The sequence below is a fragment of the Hevea brasiliensis genome, chromosome 4 (genome assembly GCF_030052815.1).
Source record: "Hevea brasiliensis isolate MT/VB/25A 57/8 chromosome 4, ASM3005281v1, whole genome shotgun sequence".
Taxonomy (NCBI): domain Eukaryota; kingdom Viridiplantae; phylum Streptophyta; class Magnoliopsida; order Malpighiales; family Euphorbiaceae; genus Hevea; species Hevea brasiliensis.
This window is the reverse complement of record NC_079496.1, coordinates 3970372-3985087: the sequence shown is the minus strand read 5'-3', so window position 1 is coordinate 3985087 and position 14716 is coordinate 3970372. Positions and strand designations below refer to the sequence as shown.

General features: G+C 33.0%; 1 non-coding gene and 1 pseudogene across 1 annotated transcript; one reads left to right on the top strand and one right to left on the bottom strand.

Annotated features, from left to right (window-relative positions):
• Positions 1-781: 781 nt before the first annotated feature.
• LOC110654109 (uncharacterized) overlaps positions 782-14716 on the top strand; it is a 35938-nt pseudogene continuing 22003 nt past the window's right edge.
• Positions 13068-13174, bottom strand: LOC131179679 (small nucleolar RNA R71). The gene has a single exon (XR_009148566.1). It is a non-coding gene; the product is annotated as a small nucleolar RNA R71 (small nucleolar RNA).

Below are 14716 nucleotides of genomic sequence, written 5' to 3'. Positions count from 1 at the left end.
TGCCATAGAATAATATATAGCAAATCTGAAAATTGATTTGATTTTTTTATTATAATTATTGTTAATTTTTCTTTCTATCAGTTAATTATTGTTTGACAATTCTAGTTGGGCAATTTCTATTTTTCCAAGCTTAAACTCTTGACTTTTTGCATTATGAGATATGGTTTGATTTTAATAGTACATAGATTTTTCTTTTTTTTGATTGATTTGATTTGAAAATCTTTGTTAGGTTGATGATGTAGAAAAACTTTATTTTAATATGAATTTAAAATATCATATGATTTTTTTGAAGAATATATCATTTGAAATTTGAAGTCTATTTCAAGTGAGCTATTCATGAATCTAACTAATTTTATAATAAATTAACTGTCATCCAAACAATTTGAGATTAAAATTAAATCCAAATCTCTTATTTGAAATTATTGTATCCAAATATTGCACAATAAATAAATTGTATGAAGCTAAATTTTGATATGAATGGAATCAATTTGGAATGTTTTAGAATTTGCGGTCCATTTGCACATATTTTCTTTTTCTTCACCAAGATAAATATAAAATTATTTGATTTTCTGCATAGATTATCTGTTTGATTTGCTGCTGATACTTGTTTGATTTGATTTTTTTTAATAATAAAAATTACTCATTGCATTCATTGATATTATTATATCTTTTCTATATAAATTTTTTATATATTTTATTTGATAAAATTTATTTCATAGTTGCATTGATATTGTTATCTCAATTTTATATAAATATTGACTGATTTTTAATTTTTAGAGATATGGAGCGATTTTTTAAAAGAAAATCAAACACTGCAGAATCATCATCATCAATCAATCAACCTAATCAACCAGCACCACCTAACCAGGTGATTGTTGAGGAAGTTGAGGTCAATATAGAAAACATTCCTTTTGATCCAGGACTGTGACCTAACATAATGAGCTATCCACCTGATGCTAGGAATCAGGTACGTAGAGCTTACTTACTTAAAGGTCCATGTCAACCACTCCATCATAAATTTCCTCAAAAGGTAGATGAAACTCAATAACGGAGATTTATTGCATCTTGGTTTGATGAATTAAGTAGTTGGTTGGAATATAGTATTAAAAAAGATGTTGCATATTGTTTATATTGTTATCTTTTTGCAACTGGGTTTAGTGAAAGAGGTCATGATGCTTTTGTATCTGAAGATTTTACTAATTGGCGAAAGAAAAAAAGATTGAGAGAACATGTAGGAGACCATAATAACGATCATAATAAATGTCGGTGAGCTTGTGAAGATTTGATGAATCAAGCTCAACATATTGAAGTTTCTTTTTCAAAACAATCAGAACAGTAAAAAATTGAGTATTGTTGCAGGTTAAATGCATCCATTATATGTCTTCGTTATCTCTTGATGTAAGGATTGGCTTTTCAAGGGAATGATGAGTCTGAAAATTCATTAAATCAAGGAAATTTTCTTGAATTATTAAAAGTTCTGGCTTCATGTAATGAAGAAATTAATAATGTTGTGTTGAAGAATGCTTCTGACAATCTCAAACCCATATCTCCTGATATTCAAAAAGATATCATTAATATAGCTGCAACTGAGACAACAAAGGCTATCATTACAGATTTGAGAGATGATTTATTCTTTATTTTAGTTGATGAATGTCAAGATGTATCAGTTAAAGAGCAAATGAGAGTTGTCATAAGATATGTCAATGGATCTGGATGTGTCATTGAAAGATTTATTAGTCTTGTGCATATCCATAATACAAGTGCAGCATCTCTTAAAAAAGGTATTGAGTCTTTGCTCTCTACTTATGGCTTGAGTATATTAAGTTTGAGAGGTCAAGGCTATGATAGAGCTAGTAATATGCGAGGTGAATTTAATGGCCTTAAAAGTTTGATTTTGAAGAACAATTCTAGTACTTATTATATCCATTATTTTGCTCATTAACTCCAACTCACACTTGTTGCTGTTGCTAAAAAGCATTCAAGTATATGTTCTTTTTTCAATACTGTTACCCGTTTGATCAATGTTATTGGAGGTTCTTGTAAACGCAGGGATATACTTCGAGAAAAGCAACTAGAGAAAGTGTTTGAAGGAATTGCAAAAGGTGAAATAAAAGGGCTTTTACTGTACAGGTATACTATAGAATTGGAAATACCAGAATAGGGTGGACTTCATGAAAATTATGAGAAGGGGGTGAGATGTGATGAGTTGTGTAACACCCCCGTTGTATAGCCTGGTATATTTCACTGTTCCGGTGACCGGTGTCGGTCCGGACAATTAATGGGATTAGGGCCACACTTAAGACAATTTGAGAAGCCATAAACACAAATAATTAGTAATGTTTAATTAGTTAACTATAAATAAGAAAAACAGAACATAAGAGGTTAAACGAGCCGAGAGTCACAGCGATGAGTGACCTCCTGAACGCATCACAAGTCGTTTTAAACTCAAATTTCGAATCGTAAAAAGTGACGCTGCGGTCCTTAGGTCCCTCATGAACACAGTGGAAAAGAGAAATCATGAAAAAGAACTGTTAAGCCAGTCAAATAATTAGGTCAGGGAGCCGGAAGAAATATTGGATTATTTGCAAACCGGGATGAACCGGCGAGGGGCAATTTGGTCAATTGACCCCGAGAGCTGACTCCTGACCTAACTGTCAAATAAAATCGGAGAAAAGAAAATTTCGGAATCGAGAATTAAATTAAAGAACTAATAGAAAAAAAAAAAAAGAGAAAAGGAAAGAGGTTGGAAAAGTCAAAAGTTATGACATCGTGCATGATGTCATAACTAAATTAATAAATTGAATTAATTAATTTGGATTTAGGGGTCTTCCATAAGCCAAAAACGTGTAAAGGAAAACAAAAGGAAAAAAAAAATTGGGATTTTCTTCTTCTTCCATCAAGTGCCACCCATCTCTCCCTTTCATTCTCACTCACTTGTTCCACCATTTTTAAGAATTAGAAAGCTTGAATTTCTTTACTTACTTCCATAAATTCACAAAGTCCCAACATTAAAAATTCTCTTTACATGTTGAAGAAGCATTAGAGAGTAAAAAGAAAAAGAAAGACTTGAAGAAAGTAAAACCTAGAAACCCACCAAGCAAGGTTAGTGTTTATCTCTTAAATTTTTCTTTATATTAATGATTAACTATTTGTATTAAGTTGGAATTTGATAAAAGTTAAAACAAAATGTTAAGATAAGGGATCATAAAGATTTCAGCCAGCATGGTATGAAGGTATTGTTTCATGGTTTGATTGACTTAAATGAATATATGAACCTTAAGTAGTTGAATTATTATGGTTTAAGGCTTTGAAAGTAGTTAAATATAATGAATTAGTGAGATTAGGGTTTCAATGCTAGGGTTTATGAACCAAAAATTGGAGAAATACATAAATGGCATGTTTAACCTATTGTGAAATGAAATAATGGTCAATTATGACCAAATAAGTTGTGTGGGAATTGTTGGAATAAAAATCAAATTCGTAGGTCAATGGTCATGCTGCTGGCAGCATGACCAAACTCACTTTGAAGGACCAAAACTCAAATTTTACAAGTCCAATTGATATGCCACCAATTGGAGATGAAAATAGACATAAAAGAGCACAATTTTCATTAAGGAACCATGGCCAAAAACTGACCAAAACTTGGTGAAACAATTGACCAAAGTGGATTGATTGCAGGCTGCCACTGCACTAAACTGACCAAATGAACAGTAACTGTTCATTTGGTCATAACTCGAGTTAGACAGGTCAAATTGACCTGAAATTTGGCCAAGGGTTAGAGGGCATATAGATCTAAAACTTTCATGAAGAACATCACCCCAAATTACGCCATTAACCCATTCAAATTATTGAGCAAAGTTAGGTTACCAAACCTGCAACTCTGCAGAATTTTCATTGAGCAGCAATGTTTGGATAGCTATAACTCCCTCTAGAAAACTCGGATTTAGGCGATTCTTGAACCGATGGAAACCTAAGACATAGTACAACATTTCATATGAAGAAAGTGAGACCAAATTATGAACTTAACTTGATCAAATTATTAACCAAAGTTGGACCAAAAATCTGCCAGCACCAAAATCTCAGTATGAACAGTACACGTGAACAGTAAACTTATTTTGGCCATAACTTGAGCTACAAAACTCCGATTGGGGTGATCCAAAAATGAGAATACACTTAAGACAATAAGGAACATTTTCTATGAAGGAAGTTTTGTCAAATTCCAACAGTAGATCGACCAATGGAATAGTGAAACTTCGGAGAACCAAAATCGAAAATTGGCAATTTTGCCAAAATGACCTAAGCTTTAAACAAATGACCAAAACCAACAAGTTTGGTGGCCAAAATGTGGTATGTGGGTGAAGTTGGAGTTCCCATACCTATTAAGCCTTAGAAAGTCAATAATTTGACTTGAATAGTGCAGTGAATAGTAACCCGAAACACAAAATTTCGAGAACGTCGAATTTAACACGTTAGAGCTAGGTAAATGTGAAATTAATTTTATTTTGGATTTATTTTAAGTTTTAGTACTGAAACATTGAAAAATTTCGTGTTTCAGTGGAAAAGAATACCGGGACAGAACCCGAGGAGTTGAGTCAAGGCCAACAGGCGACTCGTTTGAGGTTTGTGCACAACATATACTTTTATAATCATCTTTTGCATAATGTTTTGAATAATGTGAAATATTGGATTATAGCATTTTTATGATGTTTGATTTAAATTGTGAAAGTTATTGTGTATATTTGAAATGACAATGTTTAGCAAATTGTTAAGATAAGTTTTAAACCACAGTGTCATGACCATATATTTGAACACCTCACTAGCACGACTAGTGGGGGTAATTAGTTTCGAATTTTGATTCCTTCTCTGGAGAAGTGTTGAGGTGTGCCAGTAGAAGAGGATGTGAATGGATATCCATATATTTGAGCTAGCTAGCCTGTGATATGATTTCTCTTTAGCCTCTGGCTATTGAGATTCATGTGATTTCTCTTTAGCCTCTGGCTATTGAGATTCTATTTGTTTCGAATGGCGTGATCTAACTGTGGGTTTTATGAAATGTGTTTTGATACTTTGAAATGAACTTGGTTTACATGTAAAATCTCACAATGCATGATTGTATTTAATTTTCATGTTTAGCCAAATTTTTGAATGAATGTGCTTTAAGCTTTGCATAAAGATTATTTTAGTATATTGTGCACCATCGAGTCCTAGTACTCGATAGCTTTATTGTCGCAGATCTGAGAGACTAGAGGAGCAGCAGACTGAGCTGCTGAAGTGTGTGAAGTCATCAGCTTGAAGCCTTCGGGTATAATTTATACCCTAACTATAAATACTTCTTTTGATGTATATATTGCACATAAATGTATGGACATGTAAAAAATGGGTCTTGAGCAGCTTGTACACAAATTTGTATGAAGTTTGTAACAAAGTTTAGTTTGTGTTTCTTTTGATATAAATTTGTAAGGTTGTGTATAAATTATTTTGTTTTTAATGAAATATGTATGATATTGATTGACAGTATTTTTAGAACTATTGAACTTGTGAATTTTGAGAAATTGATTGAGTTTGATTGTGAAACCGAAGTAGTGGTTGAGAAAAACTTTTAGAAGTGCTTTTTACAGGTATTTGAAGAACGGTTTTCTCAAAATACAGAGGAAACTCTGTCAAAATTTCTATAGAATTTGCGGAAAACTAAAATGGACCAAAAATATTAACTAGTTTTAATTTTAACTAAATGTTTTAAATGCCTATTAGAAAATGCTCACCACTTATCAAAAATAAGAAAATTGTTTTAAAATCCCTTGTAGGGTACTTAATGAGTTATCGGTAGGTGAAGTTCGGTAGTTCATTAGGTATTCTACGGGATCATGTTATGCCTTACAGAGGGGTAAGGTGTGACATGTTTTAGTGGTATCAGAGCAAATTTTTGAATTATGTTTTAAATTGTGAATTTGTGTCTTTTCTTTGTTAAGTACAACTGCTCAATGTCCATAATTGTTACATACAGTGCATTACATCATGAATGTGAACTAACGGAGGGAAATCTCCTTGTGTTACTTGTTCAGGAGATACCCTAGCTTCAGCCTGAAATGGAAGAAGGGGATCGCTCAGTTGAGCAGTCTGTTGAAGCTGAGGCACAAGGGAAAGCCCCAGCTTTACCGAATGTCAGTGGGTCAGTAGCACCAGCCCCACAAATGCCGCAGTTCCCTGCACAATTTGCACAGCAGATGGCTGCGATGTTTCAACAAATGGCTGGGGGTATGCCTGTTCAAACTCCACCACAACCACCTGTGGCACAACCATTGCCTCTAGCCAGACAATATGATAAATTACTGAAGTATGGGGCTGCAGAATTTAAGGGTACAGTGGACCCTTTAGAGGCAGAGCAATGGCTTGAAAGAATGGATAGAGTGTTTAAGAAGCTGCACTGCTCAGAGGAGTTAAAGTTTGAATATTCTGTGTCGCTACTGCAAGGGGATGCATATGACTGGTGGAAGACCATCCCCCACAGCTTGGCAGAACCACCAGTGCTAACTTGGGATGACTTCATCAGAGAGTTCAGATAGAAATACATCCCAGACGCATATGTTGATCAGAAATTGCAAGAATTTTTGAGTTTGAAACAAGGAAATCGATCAGTGGCGGAGTATGAGAGGGAGTTCTCCCGCCTGAGTCATTATGCTGAGAGTCTCCTTACTACCAGTAAGGCAAGATGCAAGAGATTTGAGACGGGTTTGAAGCCCAACATAAGGATGCAAGTTGTGGGATTTCGACACAACAACTTCTCAGAACTTATGTCCCAAGCACTTGAACTGGAAAGAGTTGAACAAGGGATAAACAAAAACGCCATTCAAAATAGCGTCCGCGCTAGGAAGCCATTCAAAATAGCGTTCTTGCGCTAGGAAGCCATTCAAAATAACGTCCAAGAAAGTGGGGCACCAATAAAAATGGTGTGCAAGATGGGACATCAATATAAATGGCGTCCATGGACATCAATCATTCGCGTGCAAGTTGGGACGATGTCAGCCAGTGTGGGATGCTATTATGATTAGCGTCCAGAGTGCCTCGCACATCCAGCTCCCATGCAACCTACAGCACGTTATGTCGGTCACGTCTAGTCATGAGGCATTGTGGGACGCTATTCAAAATAGCGTCCAGAGTCAGCCACATTGGGCGAGGCAAGAATCTCTGTCAGTGAATCTTTGTCCGATAAAGGGACTGGAGACGCTATTTTTAATAGCGTGCAGAATGGAGATGCTAATAAAAATGGCGTCCAGATTTTGGCTTTTAATCTATTCACAACTCTCATTTCCCTCCCGTTTACAGCTCCCGAATCTTAATCCCTCTCATCTCTTATCGCTCGGCTCTATTGGTGGTGGACAGAGTAGCTTCCAATGGACCAGCAAAGAAGGAGGACGACGCTTGTGGACCAGCAGCATAAAGGATTTTAGTGCAAAGTGTAAAACTTAGTTACTCTTAAAAAAAGGTATGTATTTTGAATATAATAAATGTTTAATATATGAATTTTTTGTACATTTTACGTATTTGAGAAAATGAAAATTATTTATGTTAAAATTTTTTGAGTGCTTAATGTGTTTATGTTTGTTGAAAAATGATGAATATTTGTTAAATATGCATGTGTGTCTTAGAAGTTAGGTTATTATGATATTTTTAGTGTTTAAGATAATGTTTATATTGTGACATGAATTTATATTGTAATATAGTTTTTTGGTTTATTCATTAAGTAGGCTGCACTTGGAACCCGGAAAAATTAGAAAATAATTAAATGAATATATATATATATATATATATATATATATATATATATATATATATATATATATATATATATATATATAATGTAAATAATTTTAAAAATATTAATTTATATATATAATCAATATAATAATAGTATAATAGTTAAATAGTTATAGATAGTTGAAAATGAAAGTGAGAATTTATTAATAAATAATTAAAATGATAAAATATGAATTTTTTTAAATAAATTATATTATGGGACAATATTAGTGTAAGTGATAGAAGAAAGAAATTAAAAAAAATTATAGGAATTTAGTTTATAATATATTATAGTAAAATAAGTAAGAAAAAATATTTTGAAAAAAAATTATATAAACTTTAGTTTATGATATATTATAGTAAAATAAGTATGAAAAAATATAATATAAATTTGTATTATGAAGATAATAGTAAAAAAAAAAAAATTTACATTTAAGTAATGGCCTGAAAATAATATATTATATTAAGGAAATTGTATGTTGAAAAAATAAATTTACATTTACCCATGCTAATAGTTTACTTAAAGTTTATTAAAAATATAATACTTAAATGGTATAAAAATAAAATAATTATAGTTGAAAAAATAAAAAGAAAAAAGAAAAAATATATGTAATATTATGGAGTTGGTAGGTAAATGTACTACAATGTGTTTAATTAGAATAGATGAATATATGAGAGGGTATTCTTTTATTCAAATTTATTCTTAATTACCCGAACTCATCCTAAACCTGATTGGTATTACCTGAAAAAAAAACTTGAACCTGTTTAATTTTATATATTTTAATTAATATTTTGCATTAAAAATTTAATAATTTCATAAAATATTAAAATTCTATTTTATATAAAAAACGGGTATAATTTTTTAAATCTGAACCTGTCTCAAACCCGATGATACAATACTCAAACTTGTCCTATTAGAGTTCGGTCGGATCGAGTACTCACATAAACCAACCCAGTGCGATTTATTTTTTAGTTAAACCGAACTGAATTTTATTCCGGTTCAATTTATTTTTTAGTTAAAATAATCGAATTGAATACTTGTATTCACTCCGATCATGAGTAACATCCTAGCTTTATTTTATTTTATTCCTTTGTATATTTTATAATTTTGAAATAAAAAAGTATAAATTATTTTAATAAACATTGATGTAATAAATAATATTTTACATAATAATATTTTCATTATAAAATAAATATTTTTAACGTAATTAAATTTTTAATAAAAATAAAAAATAAAAAATACATATTATTTTTAATTTTTTTTATTTAATAGATTTTAAATAAAAAAATTTGTACACTATTATGAATAGCATTTTCCCTTCGCATGCTATAGTGAATACTTTATATAATAATTCTATCATTTAATATGTATAATATTAATTTAAATAATTTAGTTTTTTAATTATTCAAAAAAATGTCAGTTCCATCGTTTGGTACTTTATACTGGGATGAAGATATTATTATGGACGATGAAGGCTACAACTACTGTGGGGGTTCATCTATGCTCATTACTATTGGTAGATGCATGGATTTTGGTACTTTAGGAATGAAAATAGTCTGTGAAATAGGACTTCAAGCCGAACATGAATTTATATCGAATATCTTTTTCAGACAACCCATTGTAGGAGATGGTTCAGTGAAATGGGACTGTATGACTTTGGCAAACGATGACAATGTGAATATTATGTTTAATTTCATTGATGAAATTGTGGGTATGTCATTGATTGAATTATATATTGACATTTTTCGACTGGATGCATCTACAAATATTATTGATAAAGCGGGCCCATCAAATACTGGTTACACTGAAGCACTTGGGTATACGGATGCAAGTGATGAGACGGTGTTAGAAGATGAAATGTATAAAATTGATAACAATATGGCTGATGATAATATTGTAGGGAGTGTTAGTGAATGTCAAGATATTGTTTCAAATCAATTTGTGTACCATTCACAATTTGCTGACAGTGATTATTGTCCCAATGATGATGAGAATGATGAGAACGAAGAGGATTATGATGAACAATGGATTGACAGTGATGACTCAAACATCAATGAGGATGTTGGTAATCATAATGAGTTAGTAGTAGATTTGCCCTTTTACTACAATACTCATATTGCAAACCCAATAACGTCGCTTGTCCCTCCTCCGCCTTACTGTGAAATAGATTTTTCATTGCTAACGGTTGATCCATGGTTAACACCAAAATGTAGTTCAATGTGGGATCCATCGAAAGAGTTTGAATTAGGAATGATATTCTCATCTAGAGAGGATGTCCAAAACGCTGCCAAACAATATCATTTACATAGGCACCATGAGTTTTGTAATGAGGAGACAAAGAGTAGAACATATGCCATCAGGTGCAAAGACATAAAGAGCAATTGCAAGTGGAGATTGCGTGCCTCACGGGCTACAGGAAGTGATATATGGAAAATTACGCGATATAACGGTCCGCATACATGTGTTAATCCATCACTGTCACAAGATCATAAGCAATTGGATAGCAAATTTATTTCTGATTTCATTCTCGCTATTGTACGCAAATAGCCTAGTGTGAAGATAAGACTGTTGCAAGCCGAAATAAAAGATAAGGTCGGATATATGCCAAGTTATCGAAAGACCTGGAAGGCTAGGCACGATGCAATTATTAAGATCTTTGATGGTTGGGAGGAATCTTATGGAAGATTGCGACAATTAATGCTTGCATTGTGCAAACACAACCCTGATTGTTTATTCTTGATTGAAGATGATCCTTTTTTTGTTAATAATAGATTAAATCCTCCTTATCGAGTTTTCGACAGAATGTTTTGGGCATATAAACAAACAATAGAAGGATTCAAGCACTGTCGACCGGTTATATTCATAGACTCAACTTTTTTATATGGAAAGCACATTGGGTGTTTATTTTGTGCAACTGATGCATGCATTTTAGATCATCATTTAGGTGTTATTTTTGCACATAATTTACCCTTATTCATAGCTATTATTATAGATATTAGTATATATTTAGTCAATTTTACAATTTTCACGTTTCTTAGTTTAATTTTTGGAATTTATTTGTTTTGTAGGTTAAATCTGGAGAAATTTGATGTATTTTGATCAGAGTAGCCATTTGGAGGAGATTAAAATCGAATTGCAAAAATTTTGAAGTTGAGAAAAAAATGGCCGAGAGCGACACAACCTGCAGCACAACCGAATTAGCTCATGTCGCAGGTTGTGTCGATCGTCAGATATTCACGCCGAGAGCGACACAACCCGCGACACAACCGACTCGGCTTATGTCGTTTTTACTGGAAAATTGTTGACGTGGCATTTCCGTTACTCCAGCTTTTTACCTCACCTTTTCTGGATCCTTCCCCCTTTTACCCATTCTAGAACAGTCCCTTAGCCTATATAAAGACCCATTTTATCACTTTCTTTATATATAAAGAGAGAAGGGAGGCATTTTTTTGGCAAGATTAGAAAGAGAGAAGGGAGCACTTTCTGCATTTCTTCTTCCAGCAGCAGCAAGGATCAAGTTTCTGCACTTTTCTGCAGAGATCCTGCTGCAGATTTGCTGGGTTTTTCTACCCCTTTAAGCTTACATTTCCATTATTTCTTCATTTCTTCATTTGGGTTTGTCTTTAAACAATGATTTGTGAGTAGTTTATTGAGATTCTAGAGATGGGTTTGTAAATATTGATTTGTTTTGTGGTTTTGAACTGATTTAGCCATTTAAATGAAGATTGTTATATTTTGATTTATTGCTTGTGTGCTTATTTCCTTGCTTGATGAATGGGCCCTCATTAAGTTAAGTTTTAATCCTTAATAGATGGACTGAAAAGTGAATATTGGGGATGGATAATCTTGCAATAAACTTTATTTTCTTGGTGTTAGAAATAAGCTAAGAAAATTAAGGGGAACTTTCCAAAAATCAATTAGAGCATTAATTGGGTTTTTGTTAGATTTGAAATACCGTGAAAACAGGGTTTGATTTAATGAAAACCAATTTTGAGATGCTTGAAAAAGGTTTCAAAAATTTAAGAATTGATTTCCCTCAAAATTGCAATTGTCATGTGTTTGGCTAAATTAGGGAAAAATCACATGCAAACAATATTGAAAATCCAATCTCTAGAATCAATTTATTTTTCATTGAAATTAGATATAAATCCTCCAAACCTCATAAATAGCAATTTAAATTTAAATCCAATTTAAATCCAATTTCTATAATCACTTTATTTTTATTTTTATTGAATTTAGATTTAATTCCTCTCAATTTCATAAATAGATATTTCAAATTAATTTTTGGGTAATCTAGTTTAATTAATTTTAGTTAATTGATTGATCTAGTTTTAATTCCTTAAATACCAATTTTAATTCCAAATTTCATTTTACATCTTTAATTTTTGTCTTAATTTTAATTTTTAGATTTTATTTTTAATATCTTTTAATTTTTGTCATTCTAATTTGCTTATACTTTTATTTCCAATTTAAGCACAATTCTCGTGGATCGATATCAATTTTTAAAACTATACTATCGTGACCGTGCACTTGCGGACACACAGATCAAGTTTTAGCGCTGTCTGGGAATTGTTTGTTTTTAAGTTGGATTTTAATTGTTTTAAGCTAATTAGAATTTTTATTTTCTTTTATTTTCACTATTGTTCCTTGTGTTTTTCAGGTACTTTTCTTGTTTATGAGACGATCGAAAAGCACAAGTGACACTGAATTGTTGTTCAATCCTGAAATTGAAAAATTCTGTCGAGCTAACAAAAAGGAATACAAGAGAAGTAAGGAAGCAGAAAAAGAAGAACAACAAAGATTTGAGCAAGAGGAGACAATCGAAAATATGGAGAATCAAAATAGAGCTATTGGTGGAAACAATGGAGGAAATGAGCAAAACGGGCAAAATGCTAATCAAAATGATCCTCAAAGAAGATCCATGTTAGATTATGCTTTTCCTAGATGTACTGATGTGAGAGATAACAGACCTATTATTGGAGCTAATCAATTTGAATTAAAAACTGGTCTTATTCAAATGGTTCAGAATTCACAATTTGGAGGTAGCCCACTTGAAAATCCTCATTCTCATTTGAAGAAATTTTTGATGATATGTGGTACACAAAGACAACCTGGAGTTTCTGATGAAGTTATTCGGCTCACCTTATTTCCATTCTCTCTTCGGGATTCAGCATTGGAGTGGTATGATTCACTTCCACAAGCTATTATAGCTACTTGGGAGCAGCTATCTCAAGCTTTTCTATCTCAATTTTTCCCACCTGGGAAAACTACTCATTTGAGGAATTTGATGGTAGCTTTTAAACCAAGAGATGATGAAACTTTGTATGAATCCTGGATGAGATTTAAGGAGCTTGAAAGGCAATGTCCTCATCATGAAATACCCAAATGGATGATTGTTCAGAATTTCTACACCAGAGTTACTCCAGCCATAAGAAACACAATTGATTCACAAGCAGGAGGAGATTTCATGAGAATGACAAGTGAAGAATGCTATGATCTATTAGAGAAGATTGCTCATAATACCCATTTGTGGGGAAATCCTAGAGCACTTGAGCCAAAGAAAGCTGGGATCTATGAACTTGACTCAGTTAACTACATGAATGCAAAATTTGATCAGTTGACTCAGCTTCTTAGTGATTTTTGCACAAAGGCAACAACCTCAACTCCTACAACTATGCAACAAGTTGCCTTCACAAATGGAACTCAAAGTTGTGGAGTTGATTATTCTTCTTATGGTGATGATTATTTGCAAGAGCAAGCTGCTTATGCAGGAGGTTATCAACAAAAACCTATGGGAAATTCTTATTCTAATATGAACAACTCAACATGGAGACCACAAGCAACTTTTGCTCAACAAGGCCAAAGCTCAAATTATGCTCATAACCAGCAGTTTATGCAGCAAAATAGGCCTCAATTTCAGCCTCAATTTCAGCCCACAAGGCAGCCACCACCTGGATATCAAGCAAGAGCACAACAATCCCTTCCATCCCATGAACCGAAGCCATCTTTGGAGAGCATGATGGAGAAATTTTTTGCTGAACAAAGCAAGATGAATAACAAATTGGAGGAAGAAATGCAACACATGAGACAAACCATGGATCAATTACAAGTCCACAACCGCATGTTGGAGACTCAATTGGCGCAACAAGCAAGCTCATCAGGAAGCAATTCCTATGGGAAACTACCTAGCCAACCACAAAACCCTCATGAACAATGTAAGTTGGTGACCTTGAGAAGTGGTAAAAAAGTTGGTCAAGAGAGTGAAAACAAGAGAGAAGAAAAAGAGAGCACAAAAGAAGAAAATTCAGTTGAGAGCAAGAAAAATGAAAAAGAAAAAGAAAGCAAAAGTGAGCAAGATGAAGGAGAGAAACCATACATCCCACCTGAACCTTACAAACCCACCCTTCCCTACCCTCAAAGATTCATCAAGCACAAACTAGACAAGCAATTTGGCAAGTTCCTTGAAGTGCTAAAGAAATTGTATATCAATGTGCCATTCACTGAGGCACTATCCCAAATGCCAAGTTATGCCAAGTTTTAGAAGGAGATTCTTTCCAACAAGAGAAGACTAGAAGATTATGACACCATCAACTTGGGAGAGCAATGCAGTGCTATAATCCAGAAGAAGTTACCTCCCAAACTCAAAGATCCGGGTGTGTTTTCCATTCCTTGTCATATTGGTGATAATTGTGTGGCAAATGCCTTATGTGACCTTGGAGCTAGCGTCAGCCTAATGCCTCTTTCAATATATGAGAAGTTGAATATGGGAGAGTTGAAGCCCACAAACATGTATCTTTCATTGGCTGACCGTTCAATTAAGTATCCAGAAGGCATTCTTGAAAATGTGCCTATCAAGGTTGGGAAATTTTACATTCCGGTAGATTTTGTCATTTTAGATATGGAAGAAGACACAAAAGTTCC